The sequence below is a fragment of the Phascolarctos cinereus genome, unplaced genomic scaffold, assembly GCF_003287225.1.
Source record: "Phascolarctos cinereus isolate Bilbo 61053 unplaced genomic scaffold, phaCin_HiC Scaffold_4;HRSCAF=312, whole genome shotgun sequence".
Taxonomy (NCBI): Eukaryota; Metazoa; Chordata; class Mammalia; order Diprotodontia; family Phascolarctidae; genus Phascolarctos; species Phascolarctos cinereus.
The window spans coordinates 397,179,440-397,192,284 of NW_027555847.1; the positions used below are offsets into that span (position 1 = coordinate 397,179,440).

Here is a 12,845-nt window from a genome sequence, read left to right on the forward strand (position 1 = left end):
TATCGTCTCATTGAATTCCTGAATAGGCCTAATGCTTCTGGGTGTATACTCAAGCTCATTTTATGATATCCAGTGAAGTTCCTGTCCATAATCAAACAGCTGAAAATATCCTCTGCTGGTAGGTAGAAAAGCTAATACATACCCCACTGTCCATAAATCTGCCAAAGCTTGGGCGTCTGGAGCTCCAAGTAGATGACACTCAAGCAAGGTGAAGAGACTTACAGTACTAATTGAATGTGTTTTATTAATAACGAGGTAACAACTAATGGCCCATCTGGCAAAATGACACCTTCTCAGCCAGACTTAGCTCAATGGGATACATTTATTTTTAATCAACTTAAGTCTGGCTTAAAGGCCGAATAGAGCTATATGCCTTGATACAGAGAGACAGCCACATACATTTACAAAGCTTGCTTAAGTAGCCTCCCCAACTTCCTTCAGGGACCCCACAGGAATAAGACAACATATGGTGAGAGTTCTTTTAAGATACTCTTACAAGGAACACTAAGCAGGCAGAAATACAGTGGTTGTTGACAGCATCCGGCAGCAAGCATAAGGTCAAAAGTCCCCAGAGGTGTAAAGCTGAAAGCCAGCACGAGGCTGAGATCAGCTCCAAGCTGAAATGGGCTTTTGATTCTGCTCCACTGACTTCCCCCGAAGTTGAGCCAAATGTCTGACTTTCCATTGGAAACTGTGTTTTAGATTGGAATGTCCAATTTGGAGACCATTGTCAGGGAGGAAAAATAGAGTGAGGCGCCAATTGACTTGTGTTGTCCCTGTAACATTGTGACAGGGACAACCTCAATTTGTGATGTTTGTCACTGTGAACAGAGATTTTGTTGCTATTTTTAATATGTAAGTAGAGTATTATTTTACTAAGTGCCCATCAATTAAGCCTTTTTCCTTCTTTATAATTGTTTTGTCCCATGCTGTCACCCCTTCTATTTTCTCCAACACCTTTCTCCTTCAGTCCGTAAACCTAAACTGAAGAAGACATGGAGGATGACATGAGGACAGTTTGCTAACGTTGTGATAGTATAATGGCTACATATTTGGGCATCGACTTGGGAGTCAGACGACCTGGCTTCAAATTCCACCTCTGACATGGTGGAATGTCAGAATGCCTGTATGACCTTAAGCAAGTCATTTAACCACCCATGCCTTAGTTTCCTCATTTGTTAAATGGAAGGGCCAGACATGAAATTTCTGGCATCCCTCTAGCTCTAAATTTATGACCCCATAATAGATTCCAGACTAATCTCCTGCACAAAATAGAAACCAAGCATTTTGCGGGGGGAAAAAGCTAAAGGCAAAAATGGAATAGTTGGGGCATTAAAACACTACCACCCACAGCATTGAGAAATGGCTTAATTCCCTGCCAAGACATTTTCTTGCCAGAATCCTCTGTTTAATATCCAGAGAATGCTATGACTCTCAGAGATGTAACACTTTCTAATCAAATTGTAGAGTATGCTCTCAGAATGGCCTGTGTCTGGTGGAGCTGTAACTCTTTGATCTGGGAAATAGAGTGCCCAGCCTGTTCGTTGGACATTTAATTTTTCCAGATACAGTCTAGAGAAGGCTAGTCTTCTCCTCATAGCTTGGTGAGGTTATAATTAGGGCACTTTACCTCCCCATTCACCTTTCTTGCCCCGGTTCCAGTGTCTGGGGGAGTGTTGAGGGGTGAAGGGAGCGTCACTGAGATCACTACTACATCAGGGAGAGTTCCAGGGAAGGGAGTATGGGCACAGTTCTTGGAACTTGCTCAGAGTTTGGGTGATGCTATAGGTTGGCCTCAGCCCTCAGCATGAGAGTTCTGGCACTGGGTGGCATGTTGACTGGTCAGCTGAATGCCCTTGTAAGTGTCAAATTCTTTGGAAGCATTCTGTTAAAGAATATACACCTCAGCCTGGATTTGATCTGGAAGAACACATTATGGAAGGGAAAGATACACAGTGAAAGACTCATGTTGTTCAAGTATCATTATTTTCTCCTTTTTGTTTTGGTCATCAGTGGAAATGTCTTTAGAAAATAAATAAAACTTTGTTTTCCTTTGCTAATGGTCAGTAGTATGAATACAGGTGGGTGGAGTGAGACTACATTTCTGGAACTGGTAGGATTTTTGTAAGCCTGATTTAAATTTTTAAAAAAAGAAAGAAACCCTTTTTTTCAAGGCTATCATTTACACTAATCCTAGGGATGGGGTGGACATGGATACATGCTTTATTGGTAGAGCAAACTACTACTAATGTAATTCTTTCTACCAATGCCTATCTGAGAAATTTATGTCTTATAAAGTCGCCTGAGGCTCTGAGAAGTTATGTGACTTACCTAAGGGCTCACAGTCATTAGGCATCAGACTTACTTATGACTTAAACCTCATTCTTTCTGATTTTTTGGCTACTCTACCATGGCAGCTGCTCCAGACCTTGTTGGGTCTGGAGTAAGGAAGACCTGAGTTCAAATCCACTTAATTAGCTGTGTGACTTTGGGCAAGTCACTTAACCCCTGTTTGCCTCAATGGGGATAATAACAATACCTACTTCACAGTGTTGTTAGGTGGATCAAATGAGATAATATTTGTGAAGAGTGCTTAGCACAGTGCCTGTCATATAATAGGTGCTACATAAATGCTTATTTTCTTCCCTCCCCTTTCTCCATTCTGCCATGCCGCCTAGGAACCAAATTAAATGACAGCTTTAATAACAACAAAAATCTATGCTTAGTTTTCATTAAGGTGGACTGGGTGAGACATCCCTCCCACCTCCAAACTTTTAATGGCCATGAAAACACTTTGCTCCCCTCAGCCTAGAAATAGCAAGGCACACACTATCTTATGCCCTTGATTCCAATTTTATTCAGTGCCACTCCCAAGGCTGGACTCCCACAGCTGGCTTGTCCCACTTCTACTGAAATGTGGCTGCTCTGGAGTCAGGCAGAGATTCTCACTGGAGCTAAGAAATGCTCATTCCTCACTCAAGAACTTACCTATGGGGCCTTTGAAAACTATAAAATGCTGTGAAAATGGTGTTTATTAGGATAATTGTTCTTTCCTGTTGTAGACATTAGATTGGCCCATCCTACTTTAGTGACTCATAGTGAACTCTTACTGCTACAACATGCAACTTTCTGTAGCTATTATGATCTTTGCTATTTACAGAACATTGCTAACAAAAATGACAGTAATAATGGGCACTATAGGCATATTATGACCTTTTTGCCTTATGTTCCCCTAGTAAAACACAAGCAAATAACAGCCAAAAACCCCCCCAACAGCCCCTATTTACCTGCATACTAATGTCTTCTCCTATCTTTGGGTTTTCCCCAAGGTTGGTGGCTTGAATTTGTTTTCTTAAAAGCAAATGAACATATATATAAAATTGGATAATTGACTAGGCTATTTGACTCTAAATGGAGTCAAAGGTAATGTTCAAGAATAATCTATCCATCCCCTATGCCTGGGATACTCTTCCTTGGAATTCCTAGTTCCCTTCAAGGCTTAGCTCAGGTGCCACCTTTCTTGATTTCTCCCTTGTGGTTAATCCTCCTTCCCCATTTTGGGGGGTGTATTTATTCTATACACACATATATTGTTTATTTAATTACATATGAACTTATTGTTTCTTCCCAATAGAATGCAAGGTTCTTGAGGGCAGAGGCTGTTTAAATTTTTTGTATGTCTATACCCCCGAAGCCTGGTACATAATAGGCACTTAATAAATATTTAATGAGCCTAATTGAATTGGATTAAAGGAAACACCTATTACTGTAATCTCCTGTGTATTTGCCCCTAGAATTACCTTTTCTTACTTATATCCCAGTATAACATGCTGGTCCTTAGAAAGTAAAATGCTTTGACTCCCAGAGTGGGAGAACAGAGACCAGAGCATTGGAGGTGCCCCTGGACAGCCTCTCTAGTTCCTTTTCTCCATCTGTTTCCTCACCTCTCTCTTCCCCACCCCCTACTGAAGACTAATCTGATATCAGTCATTTCACACTTCAGTATGAATTCCTCAGAGGCTCCCTGGGTAGGATGGCTGGAGGTCCAGTCCCAGCCCTGCTAGTGGGGGGAGAGGAGGGGGGAAAAGTGGTGGTTTGTATTTAGATGTGGAATCAGTCCTGTCTGAGCACAGGTCTTTCTATTCCCTTAGCAGTTAGGAATGTCTTTCTCCCCTTTCTTCCTCTCTTCTCTTTCTGTTCCAAGATTCCAAGACATTGGATATGTAGAGTACATTCTCACCAGTTCCTGTGCCAACACCCTTGATCCAAGTTTTAACACTTTTCCCGCCTCTTTTTTAGTGTCCTCAGTCTCCTTATGTGTAAAAAGTTAAAAAAAAATGGACTAGAGCTCTAAGGTGCCTTATGGTTCTGACATTCTATGGCTCTAGATCTTAACCTTCATGGAATGAGCCTTGGCATGTATTTTGGTGTCATTGGAAATGACTTCCCCCTACCTCTCCCCTCCCTACATGCAGGCACCACAAAGAAATCTTTCTTTCCTCTCTCCAGGAGTGACTCAGAGAACTTGGGGCTTTTTCTGGGTCCAACTGAGCTACATTTCCTCATGGTAGCAAAAAAAGTTCACTGGGCACCTGGAATAAATCTCCAGCTAGTATTTCTTTTTCGCTCTTATACAAGCATTTGTGACATTTCTCACATAGCACAGGTTGGATTGGAATATACTTTGTGGAGCATATGGGGGGATGAGCTTGGAGGAGGCATCCATAGTGCACATACTGACACACATCCCTCTGCTTCCTTCCCATCAAGGATACATGATCCTCTTCAAAGAACTTGGATCTTTGGAATAACACAGCAATCATTTGGTCCCTATGTAGGCAGCTGAAGGAGAGGGATGTGTCCACTGAGCCCAGAAGAATTGCCTCCTCAGTAGCCTTGATAGGAAGAAAAAAACCTATGTTCTTACTCTCTCCTCTCCTGAATGTAGGGTGTGGACTTCCTAAGGGGGAGGGCAAGGGACAGCAAATTTTTTCTATACCCAACAATGATTGAAATGTGAAAGCAAAGCAAATTCTATGGTTTAATTAATTTTTATGTATATGTTTGCCAAAATGATACAAAATTATTTTGGAAAATAATATGGGTGAATATACTACATGTAGTGGTTTGGCCTAGGAGTAAGGAACACTGTGGTTCAAGTCCTGGTTCTGTTCTAATATCATTACTAAAAGCAAAATCACTTAACTTCTCAACATACAAGGCAACTATAGGGCAAGCAGCTGATCTGAATGGGATTAGTTTTGTTCAGTATTGAATTACATAGGCAGAGAAGGCAATCTCCACTTATCTAAATATGGGAGTAAGAATAGCTTCCTATCACCATTTTTCTAAATTCATTATGTGAATCTGGGCAGAAACTTGGCAAAACCAATTTAAAGACTCTTCTGCACCATCAGCCTCTGCTCTCATAGCAACTGAAACAAATTGGAAAAAGATTGCCAATATACTGACAAAAGTCTAGAGTCATCACCGCTGTCCTCAAAGAAAGGGTAAGGATTCTATGGAGGAAGAAGTAAATGTATATAGGCAGTGATCCTGGTTTAGGCTAGTGTTAGCAAAATCAGAACATTTTAGCAAATTTATGAATTAGGGCATTATTGACATCCCCAAAGCAAAATGAAATAAAATGCAAAGGAAACATTTTTATTTAAAGTAGGGCATCCTGACTTTATTTCAACATCTGCTGCTGTCCAATAAGACATAATGGGAGGGAGAATTTCACAAATAAATTGCCTGCTGTACATTTCTCAGCACCCCTTTATTGTTCTGTGTTGTTCCCTCCTGCCTTGTGCCCCCAAGGACCAAATGGTAAAGCTTCTTCTAAGAAGATATGTGATCTTTACAAGTATTTTTTGCTCATAATGTAATTAATGCTATTACTATTTTTAGTCTTCAATAACAAATCTTACATTTGTATAGTTTCATAGTTACAAAAAACTTGCACATATGTTAATCCCAGTTGATCTTCAAAAGCATGCAAAATAAAGTTGAGTTTGTAGAACTCCAAGTAAGACTGTAACTAGTGAATTTGCTCATCATTTTCCACTTTCATAATTATAGTTCAAGTTAGCTTATAACATAGGGAGTGCTGAACAAATAAAGAGAAACTTAAAATGAAGCAACAAATTCCTTTTTTAATGAAAAAGTTTATACATAGAGTCAGGCCACCCTGAGAAGCAAAAAGAAAGAAATAAGGTGGTCAAAAAGAAAGAAGGTCCCTCTCCTCAACAAGGCTTCTTTCTAGTAGGGGAAGATGACACAAAAAGAAGTTGAAAGAGGGTGAGGAAGGAGGAAGAGGAAGGCACTTGCTGAAGTATGATGGTGAAGTCTGGCTGGCAGTTTGGTGATTAATGAAGAGATGGTTGGTCTAGAGGCCCTCCTTAAATAGAGGTTCTGGAAGGAGCCATCCAATCAGAGGGAGGAAACAATGGGGCAAAGGGTACTTCTGAATTGTGAATTCCAGGGCTGAAGGGATCTCCTAGGATAAAAAGGTTGGGGTTGTATGATGAAGAAGTTTATAAATACAGCTTGGTTAGCAATTAAGAGGAACACAGCGTTCAGAATAAGAGAAAATCACTGTACTTTGCACTATTCAAGCCACATCTAGACACTATCTTGGAAAAGAGTCATTGATTAACTGGCATATATCTGGTGTAGAGCTTCTTAACCTAGAGTCAATGAACTATTTTTAAAAATATTTTGATAACCATTTCAATATAATCGGTTTCATTTGTAATCTTCTGTATTTACTTTTATATAATTAAAAACATTATTCTGAGCAGAGGTCTATAAGCTTCATCAGTTGGCCAAAAAGGACCATAACATATAAAAAGATTGTGTTAATCCCTAATAGAATGAAGCAAGAAAAATGTTGAAAGAATTTATATCATGAAGCATGGTTCAAAGTTTATCTTAGAGATTTAGAGGTGACAAGATAGAAGACTTAAAATCCATAGAAATGTCTGTTAAAGAGGGATGAGAATTATTTTGTGATTAGAAATAAAAAGGAACCTAACTTTGGCTCAGTTTAAGGAAAGGAGTTTCCCTTTAGATTCTCATCCTTTTCTGGAGATCATGTTTTGCTGGGGAATTACTCATTGAATAATTGGAGTGGAGGTGGCATTAGGATGGATAAATCACTCACAAAGTGGTGAGAGAGCAGAGAACTAGGAAGATGAAGATGAACTAGAAGCTCAAGACAGTCATTTCTCAGGGATCCCATCAGTCTTTCTCTTTATCCTTCTATATATGTAATCATTTTGACAAGCTATACCTTTATATGGATGGCTGAACAGATATGAAAATCTCAAGCCACTTGTGTCAGGCATAGCTCATGACCATAACACTTCCGTCTTCATATTTTTAATATTGAAAAGCAGTTAAAATTGTGGCAGCATAACAACTTTCCAGAGAATATAAACTGGTAGAAGTGGAGGTTACCTTTGTAACACTTCACTTTTATGGGACTCAGTTTCCTTCTTTTTTAAAAATTTATTTGATTTTTCACTTATGAAATAAAACAAGTATTTCTGTAACATAGTATAACAAAAAATAGCATAATAAAAATAACATAATAAAAAAGATGGTTGCACATGAAACTGCAAATCTATTATACACATGAAGTGGACTAGATGACTGAGTTTCCTTCCTTCTCTAGCTCTGTGAACTGTGAACTCAATGATATCTCATCATCCTTCTTTCGGGGGCAAATCCAATTATGAAGGAGCCTTAGGAGATCTGATCAGGTCATATGAGTGATCATTTTATCCTTAAAAAACAAAACCAAAAATTCTTACCAAAAATAAATTCTTATGATGACAAACTTGGTGCACCTGCCATGTGAAATTCTGCATTTGAACTTTTATTTTAGTATGCATCTCCAGCACTGTGTAATCATTCATATAGTGATCATTGGGACCAGACAAGTCAATTTACCCATTTGACGAGACACAGTCATTCATCCAAGGGCATCAGGCAAGGCAGCAACAAGAATAGGAAGAGTTCTTTTGGCTTCTCAGATTATCTGAAAGGCAAAGATAAAATATCCATTTTATGTAACCATTTTATAAATGAATCCTCATTTCAGGAGTTATTGTTAATCAAAATAATTGATTTTGCATTCTTACTTACTTGTCTGACATAAATTATTTCTTCCCCTAGGCAAGTGACTACTGCAAAAATGGACATTGTGGTAAGGCCAGAAACATGGAACCTCATTTAATTGTCCATAAACAAGAGACATCTGTTAACAAATTCATTAATTAGTGTCTTGTTTGTAATTTTATTGTGAAAGATAATCATTTGTTAGTTTAAGTAAGACTCTGTTCCTTGTTGAGAACTGTTATTCTGTGAAATTATTGACTTGGGGAAGTAAAATTCCACATACTCTGCCTTGCAAATTCAAGCATATCTCTTATTACTGTACAGTAAGGGCTATAACAACCTAAAGAGATTGTTTGAACAAACATATTTACAGTTAAAATGAAAGTATAAAAATTATCTTCATTGATAAGAATTCCTTGATTGCAAAGTAATGATAAAATGTCCTGCCTAAAAGTGTATATGAACTATGAGGCTACTCCAGAAAGAATGGGGACAGGTTGAGGTTTCTGTGCTAGAATGTAAATGAGTAGTAGTATTTTAAATGGTTAAAAGATTAAGGACCTTCCAGGGCAGTATGTGGTAATAGAAGGATGACTGAGAGAAATTATTGTTTTCTATTACATTAATAACCAATTATCAAATTAAGATTAAGGTTTTTATCTCTTTACTTCCTCATTCTGAAACCAGCTCCTGTAAGGCAGTCAGTCAGTCTCTGAAGGACGTTGCTGATAAATGAGATGCCCTAATCCTTGGGTTCATGCCCCTTGATCTTAGGTAGGACTCCATTCAACTAGAAAACCTTACTAATCTAGATGCTTTCCAGCACAAAGCATTAAATATATTCCCTTGTACCCTAGCCCCCACTCCATTGGGGTGTAGGGTAACCCAGCTCATGAAAGAAAAAAAAAACAACCACAGTGGTCTGGGTAGAGATGGATCCTGCTGGAGATGGTTGAATCTCATGATGAAGCCATGTTCTTAGCAGAAGGAGCTAAAGGCTCATCTCCTCATTTGAAAGTCTACCCCCTATTAATTGTTCACCTGTCAGGGTTGATTTTCACCTGTTGGGGTCACCCCCTTTTCCAAAGATATTTAAGCATTCAGTGATCTCCATAGTTTTGTCTTTGGTTATGGAAAGAGACTATTGACCATCAATGTAGTGATTATTTGCTAGCCTAATTAATAGATTACTAATTACACAAAAACTTGAGCTTTTCATTTGTCTCATGGATTTGCAGTTAGAGGACCTAGGTTTGAGTCAGTCTTTGATATTTTTGACCTGTGCATTCTTGGGCAAGTCATTTAACTTCCCTGGGCCTCAGTTTCCTCATTTATAATTTAGGAAGCTTATGCTACTTGATCCTATAATGTTCTTTAAATGTAGGATCATAACATCATATATTTGTATACTAATGTGTCTTGTGTGTCTCTGAATGGAGGGGGCATAGGCATAAAAAGATTATATATAATGGAGTTTGGGGAGAGTAGGGGAAGAGTATACAGCCTACATGACTGTATAATATTTAAGGGCAGGGTTGTTGAGTACTAAAGGATAATTTAAAGAAAACTAGAGAAATATGAAAGAGAGACTCCAGGAAAGAATCTGATCAAGGGGGAGTAGTCTAGTCTCTGAATCAGTATTGAAGAGTCAAGAATAGAGAGGAGAGTTAGAGAGAAAATGGTGTGATTAGAACAAATATCTAAAGGACTCCTGTTAGGTTGGTGAGGAAGACAACTTCAAGGACAACAGTCAGTCAACACCACACAAGTTTTCTGAGTCCAAACAGAAAGATTCCTTACTTTTCCACTGACCAAAATATCAGCTGAAGGTAATAATCATTAGAGACCATCTAACTTCTGGAACCAGAGCAGGATTTCTTAACAGGAGAATAGATGGACCCCTAAGGTGGGAGTGGGCTGGAAGTTTTCTGAGTCCAAACAGAAAGATTCCTTACTTTTCCACTGACCAAAATATCAGCTGAAGGTAATAATCATTAGAGACCATCTAACTTCTGGAACCAGAGCAGGATTTCTTAACAGGAGAATAGATGGACCCCTAAGGTGGGAGTGGGCTGGAGCCAGCTCCAATTGGTGATAGTTAAATTTCAATGTGAGTATCTACACCTCAGAAATCATCCAACCCTGGAAACTGGGGCTTGGTTTATTAATTTGTTGATTATCTAGACTTGTATAATAGAGAAAATAGTTAATAATGCAGATTAAACTTTAAATTGTGCCACATGTACATTTGTTTTCTGGAGAGCCTATTGTTAAATGTTTAACACACCCATTCTCAAGGGGTTGGCACAGATAGATTCCAGGGGGAATAAAATTTAAATTTAAATTGAATTTAAAAAATATTTTGATAACTATATTTAATACAATTGCTTTCCCTGGTAATACTATGTATTTTACTTGATGCACTTAAAAACATTGTTCTGAGAAGGGATCCAGAAACTTCATCAGACTGCCCAGTGGATTTATGACAGAAAAAAAGATTAAGAGCCCTTTGACTATAGAATGAGAAGTAAGGAACCTGGAAATACCCAGAACAATGTGAAACTATACTTGTGATTTATTTTGACTCAACATAGTTTGTCCTTAAATTAAGTACAACTCTGCTTTCTCATAGAGGCATGGATGCATGCCTGGGTTCTTAAAGACTATGCTAGTGGAGAAAAGGCTCTGATAAGTCCTACCAAACAGCAAATACTTTGAGTTTTGGCCCAGAGAGTGACCTTAACATTGTGATCCAAGGATGAGCCCAGCTTAAGTCCTGTGAAGCTCATTACCTTAAGGGAGCCCTAGGTGATGGACTTTTTGGTGCCACAGCAACTCATGACGATTGTCTACTATGGCACAGAGGAGTTGAAATTGCATTGATGATATAAGATTATAGATCCTTGAATATTGAAGTATGCTGATATTGTATCCCCAAATTCCCTCACATTATGGCATAAGGGAAAGTGTTCCATACCCACACATCAGTCAATTAACAGACATTTATTAAGGTTTTAAAATGTGTAAACAAATTTTCTTCATCCTGTGATCCTTTTATCAGGTAGGAACTCCTTTTAATTGGTTCAAGAAAGGATTAGCATGATTATCTAATTAAACAAGCTGACCACACCCTTGGGAACTTTAAAAAACAGAAGAAAATTTTAGCAGTTATTCAGTGAAGTGGTGGACTAATCCAATAATGGGAAATTTCAGCCAAATTCCAACTTTTTGATGAGCAGAGGAAAGAGTTTTTCATTCTTTCTCTCTGGTCTCTCCTCCCCTTCCCCCCATTTACCATGTTACCTGAGAAATTGGACAAAGAGCACAACATGCATCCAGAAGACACACCAAGGATAAGTACAAAGATGGATACAAATGGATACAGAGGGATAGCCAGGAGTGGAAGGAAGTATCTTTAAGGAGCATGATTCCTTGCAGGAGAGAAGATTGACAGCTACAGCCTAAAAAAAAAAAGCTTTCCAATACCAGGATTTATAAAGTTACCCTTTCTTCACACATTCATTACCAATGGACACTCTGTGTATTTCTGGAAGAGCATACCTGAGGAATTGGCAAGATTTTTTATACTAACTATTTGAATTATACCACCTTAGTAAATACCTTTGTAAAAGTTTGGCTGATTGTCATTGGGAAGCAAATTGGTGGGGGCTTATGAAAATCAGGACAAGAAATCTCAACTCCTAAGAGTTACTCCTAGAACTCAGAGATCATAAGCTGCTGCTCTCTATGCATTCCAGACTCCTAGCATTCGGACAAGTCTGGGAAGTGGTTCTGAAAGGGGTTCTATTCTGGCAAAGTTTAAGTCTATGCTTGAACAGTTTTATGGACTAAAGGGAACAAGTTTAGGGACAAGAGTACCAAAGGAGAGAAGGGGAAAGTCCAGCACCCAAGGGCATAGCCTTTGATGGAAAAATGTCGGTCATCCTTCATAACCAATGGATATTTTCTTGTGTTAAATAAAGCCTGTCCCATATTTGTTATCTTGTTAGACTGAACAGTTGAATGGGAGTTGAGTGCTTTTTTCATGGTCTACACATATTCAAGAAATTCATTCTAATTGTTATTGTCAGCATGTTACATATGAGACCAGTCAAATGTACCATTTATTTGGTAACTGTCCAACTCAATTCAGTAAAAACTAATTAAGCACCTACTATGTACTAGATAATATGCCATATTGAGGCTAAAAAAATAATAATAAAAGATGCCTTTCCCCAAATAGTTTACATTCTCTTAGGGGAAAATCACATTTATAAATAAAAGTAAATACAGAGTAATAAGAACAAGTTCAAGAGGGATAAATGTTGAAGCCAGCAAAATCTCAAAAATAACTAAAGCTAGGGTAAATATTGTAATGTCCTGGGGTTTAAACAGAGAACTACAATAGTTTAAAGGAATGAAGCATTTCAATCACTAAAGACACAATTCAGATCATTTAGGTAAATAAAGTGAAAGCTATCACACTTTGTCTATCATTGGTAGATACTGGGTTCACTTTTTGCTAGCATCACTTATAAAGAGTCAACATAATTTTCCCTGTCTTGTGAACCTCACTTCCCAGGGAACATAAAATCCTTCAGGTTTGGATTACTATTCTGTGTGCCCCTTTCCCCCCTTCCCCACCCCTCCAATTTAGGGAAAGATCTCAGGGTCACTTTAGAGAATTAACCTTCTCCCCCTGATCCTACATAGTCCATAGT

At 38.4% G+C, this 12,845-nt stretch overlaps 1 long non-coding RNA gene across 1 annotated transcript in view; it reads left to right on the forward strand.

Moving 5' to 3' along the window:
- LOC110201218 (uncharacterized) overlaps nt 1-8,278 on the forward strand; it is a 43,420-nt gene extending 35,142 nt beyond the window's left edge. Inside the window, exon 4 of the long non-coding RNA XR_002322428.2 lies at nt 8,182-8,278. This is a non-coding gene — a long non-coding RNA (uncharacterized LOC110201218). The remainder of the gene's footprint in view (nt 1-8,181) is intronic.
- Nucleotides 8,279-12,845: the final 4,567 nt, after the last annotated feature.